Source organism: Ipomoea triloba, chromosome 14 (genome assembly GCF_003576645.1).
Source record: "Ipomoea triloba cultivar NCNSP0323 chromosome 14, ASM357664v1".
In the NCBI taxonomy this organism is placed as follows: domain Eukaryota; kingdom Viridiplantae; phylum Streptophyta; class Magnoliopsida; order Solanales; family Convolvulaceae; genus Ipomoea; species Ipomoea triloba.
The window spans coordinates 13,467,324-13,475,176 of record NC_044929.1 but is presented as its reverse complement, the minus strand read 5'-3'; the positions used below and the strand labels follow the sequence as shown (position 1 = coordinate 13,475,176).

At 32.1% G+C, this 7,853-nt stretch overlaps 4 non-coding genes across 4 annotated transcripts; all 4 read left to right on the top strand.

Moving 5' to 3' along the window:
* The first annotated feature begins 1,429 nt into the window (after nucleotides 1-1,429).
* TRNAF-GAA lies at nucleotides 1,430-1,502 on the top strand. The gene has a single exon. It is a non-coding gene; the product is annotated as a tRNA-Phe (tRNA).
* An 83-nt stretch (nucleotides 1,503-1,585) lies between these two features.
* TRNAE-UUC lies at nucleotides 1,586-1,657 on the top strand. The gene has a single exon. It is a non-coding gene; the product is annotated as a tRNA-Glu (tRNA).
* A 3,840-nt stretch (nucleotides 1,658-5,497) lies between these two features.
* TRNAF-GAA lies at nucleotides 5,498-5,570 on the top strand. Its single transcript has one exon. It is a non-coding gene; the product is annotated as a tRNA-Phe (tRNA).
* Nucleotides 5,571-5,647: 77 nt separating this feature from the next.
* TRNAE-UUC lies at nucleotides 5,648-5,719 on the top strand. The gene has a single exon. It is a non-coding gene; the product is annotated as a tRNA-Glu (tRNA).
* Nucleotides 5,720-7,853: the final 2,134 nt, after the last annotated feature.

Here is a 7,853-nt window from a genome sequence, read left to right as displayed (position 1 = left end):
ATTATATTAATTCAACGGTAGCGACCTTCAATTATATCCCAAACAAAATGTTTGATCGATTAATAAAGAGTGAAAACTATTAATCATCCATGTATGAACAACCATGAAAATTATGGAAACATGATTTTAAAAAAATTCTTCTATTTTAATCTGTTGGTTAAATTAAAAACAGATAGCTCTAATATTAAATTTTCATTTTGTACGCATAATTACAAGAATAATGTGTCTTGTCTTTTGATTTAGGAGTATTTATATTTGTTAATTTTTTCAATTATGTTTGTTAGTGAAAAATTGTAAACATTTTTATTTTATGACAATTATATATATCAATTTGACGATAATACCCCTAGATTTAACACCTATTTAACAAAATTTTTAATGGAGGACTATTTGTGGTCAAAAATGAAGATCAGATGATCATTTGTGGTCGAATTGAAAGTCGATGACTAAAAGGAGTATTAGCTCAATAGTCAGAGGACCATTTGTGGTATTAACTCTATACTATAATATATTCGTTGTATATGTTCAACAATTATGCCAACTTTGAGTGGGATGAGGTTCGAACCTAAGACCTTACTTATAGAAATTAATGGATAAGTTAAAAGTTAACGGAATATTAACGGAAAAGATAATATTTAATGAAAAACTTAACGGATAATCATATAATTAAGGATAAATTAGGAAATCTCAAGTATAAATATAAATCTAAACAATCTGAACCATCCATTTGATTTAATAATTTGACTGTTATTTTTTGTACCCATTATATGCAGGCATATGGACATATATATACTACTTGTAATTAACAGAGTCAATAGTACTCACATATATATATATGTAGGCATTATATTGAAAGAATAAGACTTTTAATGTTGATGTGGTAAATATGGTGGTTCCCACAAATACGTACTAATAATAGATTAAATGGTTTATATAAAATCTTAGATCGCTTATTGTTTGGTCTATGTTCTAGAGCTCGAGAAAAGAGGACAATAATGGGTGAGAAGATCCTGAGCTAAAGGAAAGGTCGGAGGCTTCATTGATTCCTCCACGTGTACTATGAGGTTCTTGACGCCCTCGCTGCGATCAAGTTTGACTAAGGGAATAAGGCTCAGAGTTCTAAGTGGAGAAAGTCGGGACAATTTGACAGTTTTTTGTGTCCTTTGTAAGTTTTTTTTTCTTTTTTTTTTTAAAGAAAGCTTCCAAGACATAAGCAATAAATAAAAATAAAAATAAAAAATTATTTTGCACAAACATGCTATGTCACTTTGAAAGCACCAAAATTAATGTGATGAGGTTAGCCTAATTCCTACCCGAAGGCCGAAACAATGAGGGGGATATCATTAATTATGGTTACCCAAAGGTATCATCGATTATGGTTACACAAACCTACAATTCGTTTATTTAAAATGAAAAGAAATTTCCAGTTGCGGGGATAGCTCAGTTGGGAGAGCGTCAGACTGAAGATCTGAAGGTCACGTGTTCGATCCACGTTCACCGCAATTTAAAATTGTCTTATGTTCAATTTAAAACATATTCTTACTCGATATAATCCAATACATTTTAACAGATGAAAGGATCAAGTTCCGTTGTCGTCCAGCGGTTAGGATATCTGGCTTTCACCCAGGAGACCCGGGTTCGATTCCCGGCAACGGAAAATAAAAATGTTTTGTTGCATTTGATTCTTTCGAATTTGAAAACTGCAATCTTTCAGTTTATCTATTCCTTTTAATAAATAGCATAAGGAAAATGGGTTGATGGCGAATGATCTAGCCCGTCATCCACTGAATGACTGCAAAAATGGCCTAAAAGTAGTTTTATGATGGGTTTCTATCATAGGGCTCAAACATAAATTTGCTTGACATAAATATGACACCTATTTTATGTTTTGATTGATTATACTGATAATGGCATGCATAGTACAAAAAAAAAAGTATAACACAAACAAACATAATGTTTCCTGTTCAAAGGTTTGTTAGTGAAGATTTGGATTGCATATATAGATCTCACTGCCATTGGTTTTGTTGTTCACATGGAACTCTGAAGATATTGGCCCTGTTTGGTAAATGGCTGTTGGCTGATTAGGTTGGCTGTTTGGGTTAGAATGTATGATTTGTAAATAACATTGATTGATCGTAGAAAGTTGTTTGATAAATTAGCTGTTAGCTGATAACTGTTTGGTATAATTTCTTTTCTCAAAAAGCTAATTGAAAAGGCTACTTTGAGTAGCCTTTTGAATTTTAGCATTTTGGAGTTACAAAAAACTTATTACTTACCAACTAATAGTGGTTAAATAAGCCAAAATTGGCTGATAGGCTGATTATTTACCAAACAGGGCCATTGCCAAATTTAGTAAATTGCTTAAAAAATTAGAAAAGTCACAAAAGGTGCCGGCATGCGAAACGAACTGGTGATTTAGCTAGGAGTTTTTATATGAAAGTCGAAGCATACAATATATACACCTTTGCTAATGCTTTGTGGTTAACTTCATGATCAAAGCACACAGATAGATTCATTATTGTAATTTTGTAGTAACAAATTACTTAATAAATTCTTCCTAATAAAATAGTAAAAGAATAGACTGCAAAGATTACTAATCAACATTAAACTACTATAAAAATCTCTCTCTGTACTTTATTATTATTATTAGGAAAAAGTGTCAAATAGACCACTGAACTTGTAGCTTTTGTGCAATTGGGCCATTGAACTTAAAAACTGTGCAATTCAACCATCAAACAAGCAAAATTTGTGCAATTGGACCATTTTTACAAAAATTTTTAATTCAATTTGAGTTAAAAACATTTCAATATTGATTCCCAACTAGTATGGTAGAAGAAAATGCTACTCTTAATACATATAAGTTAGTAATATAATTGGATTTTACCAGAAAATTTTTGTAAAAATGATCCAATTGCACAAATTTTGCTTGTTTGATGGTTGAATTGCATACTTTTTAAGTTCAATGGCTTAATTGCACAAAAGCAATAAATTCAATGGCGTATTTGACACTTTTTCCTTATTATTATTATTATTATTATTATTATTATTATTATTGACAAATTAATTCACAAATTGTTAGAGTTATTGCATATAAAGAATGCAAATTTTGAAGAGTTCTGCATATAAAGAATTCAAAGAAACATACACGAAAATTACTGTATATAAATAACGCATATAAAGAATTCAAATTTTGAATATCTCCATGAAACATACACAACATGCCTGGCTCATTGGTACATACACCCAATCTTTGGAGTCACTTAAGAACCTATAGTAGACATATCTCCATGAATCTTTGAGGAACAAAGTGACTACAAATAAAGCCGCAGAAGCTTACTGAAAAAACCAGCACCATGGATATGTAAAACTCTAGCGTCAAAAGCCTTATCATCATCTTCTTCATAAGCATCACCTTTTTCTTTGATGTTAGGAACATCTTCGTGATTACATAATCATATTTATATTTATTTTAGTAATAATATAATTACATAAGTCATATTACATATCGATCTTTTAAAGATAATTGTAGACAAACAAGTCATATATTATTCAATTAATTGAATAATACATTTTACACTAATCTTATAATCAAATAAATGTACACGTTCAATATTAGAATTTTTTATAATTTGATCTTTATTTTAATTATCTAAATATATAATAAAATATTTATCCGTGCATCACACGAGTAATTGGATAATTATTTGCTCTAATTCAAGCAAGGAAAATATCATATTAATTGTTGATTTTAGGCATAATAATCAATCAGGCAGAGATTATACATGCTCTGCTACCAAATGTTAGACATAAAATAATCTAACCATAGAGTAGTCTACAAGAAACATGACCTCGTAGTAGCGTAAGTGGAAGCATTGTTGATCTCCAGCCACAGTTGATGTGTGATTTCTTTTGAACGGTAAACCGTTAGCCATATTTGGCTCATACTTGACTCAGAACCCTAGATGGTGTATTGGTTCAGAGTACCGTGAACTGTATGTGCTATATAATGCATATTTTGTAACCCATCAATCTAGGTTTATATTAGGCACAGAGTCATGTGATTGAATAACAACTCCTAGTTATTCAGTCCAACCAAATTAATTAATAAGCATAATCAATTTACACCACTTAATTAAAGCCTTAATATATAATATTATTGGAAAAATCTCACATGCCAGGAGAATCTGCAGCCAAGCAGTAAGTTCACGACAAACTTGAGTTGGCCGTTTGGTTTGACAATCTAAAGAAGAACGACCAATAGCCGTTTATTGATATCATAACCAACAAAAGAATTGAAGAAATTCATGATTATCCTTAAGAAAAGAGTAATAAATTGATTTCAGATGAGATGAGATGAGATGATGATATATACATATACCTGTATGCCCATTAGACCATTTGAAGCATTCTCTATCCAACTATCAGTTTCAACCTGAAATAAGGAAAGCAATTGAATAAAGTTCTGATGAATAATGTTGCATATATGATGTTCACCAGGTTTCACTTCAACATTCATAATTTGCTTAATGGAAGAAAATACCCCCTCCCCATGCAAATGCTATGTAAACACAAAACTTGGAATAAAGAAGATATATATATATATATATATATATAGAAACTTCACATTATTTGACTCTGGCTATGTCTTACTCAACTCATTACTGCATATACTTGGAGAGAATTTCCCATCTTGTTGACACAATAGTACCAGGTAATAATAGATGATCACTAATATTGCATGTGCTACCATTTTTTACTTCATTTTTTACTCTAGCTGACATGACATGCTTTGATTGATTTAGAAAAAAGGTGGGCCATAGTTTTTATGTCTTTCATTTTCTTCATAGGTCAGGAGTTTTACTTTTTATAGTACACTTATCATTTTTCGTAGAGTGTCATCTATACGGGTACAAAAAACACCGAGCACTCATTGATGGCATTACCATGCAACATGATTGATGATGAGTTTCAGAACATTGCCTGGGAAATTAAAGGCTATAGAAAATAAAGGTCCGAATTCAAATAGAGTAGAATGCTAGCTAGACCTTTTGTGGCTTGCCAGACATGCATGGGAGTTAGTAATATGCAATGTAGAACGATCGAGAGAGGAAGAAGGTCGGGAATTGAGTGTCCATGGTGTGTTGGCTCAATAAAAGATATGGACCATTTGTTTCAATATATATATATATATATATATATATATATATATATATATATAATGAAAAAGTTTTCTTAAAAAAATATCATTTGACAATTTTTTTATGTCCTTTGCAATTCTTTCAAAAAAAAAAAAAGAAAGAAAGCTCGCAAGCCAGGTAAACAATAAATAAAAAATTTATTTTATACAAACATGCTATGTCACTTTGAAAGCACCAAAATTGATGTAATGAGGTTATCTTAATCACTACTGAAGGCGGAAGCAATGGGGGGGGACATCATTAACTATGGTTACACAAAGCTACAATCGTTTAAATAAAATGAAAAGAAATTTCAACTTGCGGGGATAGCTCAGTTGGGAGAGCGTCAGACTGAAGATCTGAAGGTCACGTGTTCGATCCTCGTTCACCGCAACTCAAAGTTGTTGATGTAAAACATATACTTACTCGGTATAATCCAATACATTTTAACAGATGTAATGTTTAAGCTTTCCGTTGTCGTCCAGCGGTTAGGATATCTGGCTTTCACCCAGGAGACCCGGGTTCGATTCCCGGCAACGGAAGGATATTTTGTTCTATTTAATCTTTCGAATGTGAAAACTGCAATCTTTCTTAGTGGTTGATGGCGAATGATCCAGCCCGTCAATGGTTGCAAAAATGGCCTAAAAGTAGTTTTATAATGGGTTTCTACCATAGGGCTCAAACATAAATTTGCTTGACATAAATATGGCAAATTATAATGTGCACCACGGTGCACATAGCAATGTGCACCATGTACCTAAACGACGTCGTTTTGAGCATTGTAAACTAATCGTTCGTTTTTTTTGGAAATCACGTTTCCCGTTTCGGCCGGTCTCTGTATTTATGTTAATATTCTGTGTATTTCAGGCAATCATTCTGTGTATTCTATGCAACCGTTCTGTGTATTCTAGGCAACCGTTATGTGTATTCATGTTAGTAACACATGTTGTGATTTCATGTTAGTAACACATGTTGTGACGTGTTTGTGCATTCGAATGTTTAGGAGGATGAGTTCTATGTATTTTGTGTAAATATTCTGTGTATTCATGTTATTAACACAAGTTGTGATGTGTTTGTGCATTCGAATGTTAGGAGGATGAGTTCTGTATATTTTGTGTCAATATTCTGTGTATTCTGGGCAACATTCTGTGTATTCTAGGCAAACATTCTGTGTATTCTATATAATGATTATGTGTATTATAGATAATAAATTCCCTAGAGTCATTCGCGTCCACTAACATCTGTGTATTTTGTGTCAATATTCTGTGTATTCTGGGCAAACATTCTGTGTATTCTATGCAAATGTTCTGTGTATTATAGATAATGATTATGTGTATTATAGATAATGAATTCCCTGAGTCATTCGCGTCCGCGCCCACTAACACCAAAACGACGTCGTTTTACGTACGTGGTGCACATTGCTATGTGCACCGTGGTGCAGGGTATAACGATTGCATAAATATGGCACATTACTTTATGTTTTCATTGATTATATTGATAATTGATAATGGCGTACATACTGCTAGGGGTGGAAATAGGCTAGGCCGAGTCGGGCTTTAGAAAATTAGGTCTGAACCTGCTATGGAAATTTAGAGCCTGAGCCTGTATGTAGGTTTTTTTTAGGCTCAAGCCTGAGCCTGCAGTTGGCTTGGCCTGGCCTGAAGCCTTTTAAAAAGGCTTCAAAATAGATCCTAAATAGGCTTTGAACCTATTTAAGGCCTACATTTTTAAGCATTTGAAGTATACCTGTAAAAAATTTACAAAAAAAATACTTAAGTTCAAATTTCATAATGAATGACAAAACCATAAGTTCATATTTCATAATACAATATCCAACACCACAAGTTTAATAAGTAAAAGCTCGTAATACAAAATTCAACAATACATTGTTTACTAATTACTAGTATTACTATATATATATTTATATATATATATATATATATATATATAGTGGGGTTAAATTATAAATATAAAAATATATTAGATATAAACTATAATATATAATAATTAAATATTAAATATAAATATTATAATATATATATATAGACTAGGCCTGCGGGCTTGTAAGCTAGGCTTTTAAATATAGGCCTAGGCCTATTTAACTAAATAGGCTTCTAATTAGGCCTAGGCCTAGCTTTTTTACTAAATAGGGTAGGCCAAGCTAGGCCCTAAGTAAGCCAGGCCGTAGGCCCCTATGAAGGGGCCTGACCTATTCCCACCCCTACATACCGCACAAAAAAAAAAGGTATAACACAAGCAAACATAATGTTTCCTGTTGAAAGGTCGTTAGTGAAGATTTGGATTGCATATATAGGTAAGTAAATGAGCTAATAAAGTACGGAGAGTGATTTTTATAGTAGTTTAATGTTGATTTGTAATCTTTGCAGTCTATTCTTTTACTGTTTTGTGAGGAAGAATTTATTAAGTAATTTGTTACTACAAAATTACAATAATAAATCTGTTTGTGTGCTTTGATCATGAAGTTAATCACAAAGTATTAGCTTTTTACAAGTGACACCCAACTTGTTATTTAAGCTCTTTTTACTTAACACCCGAAGTAGAGTAGTCTTTAAATATCAATCAAAGGTTGCATGTGAAGTTCTTCAACTTGTAGTTGGTTACGTTGTTCATTTTCGCCACGTCATTTGAGATGGGCATAGCGGCGCACAAAGCATC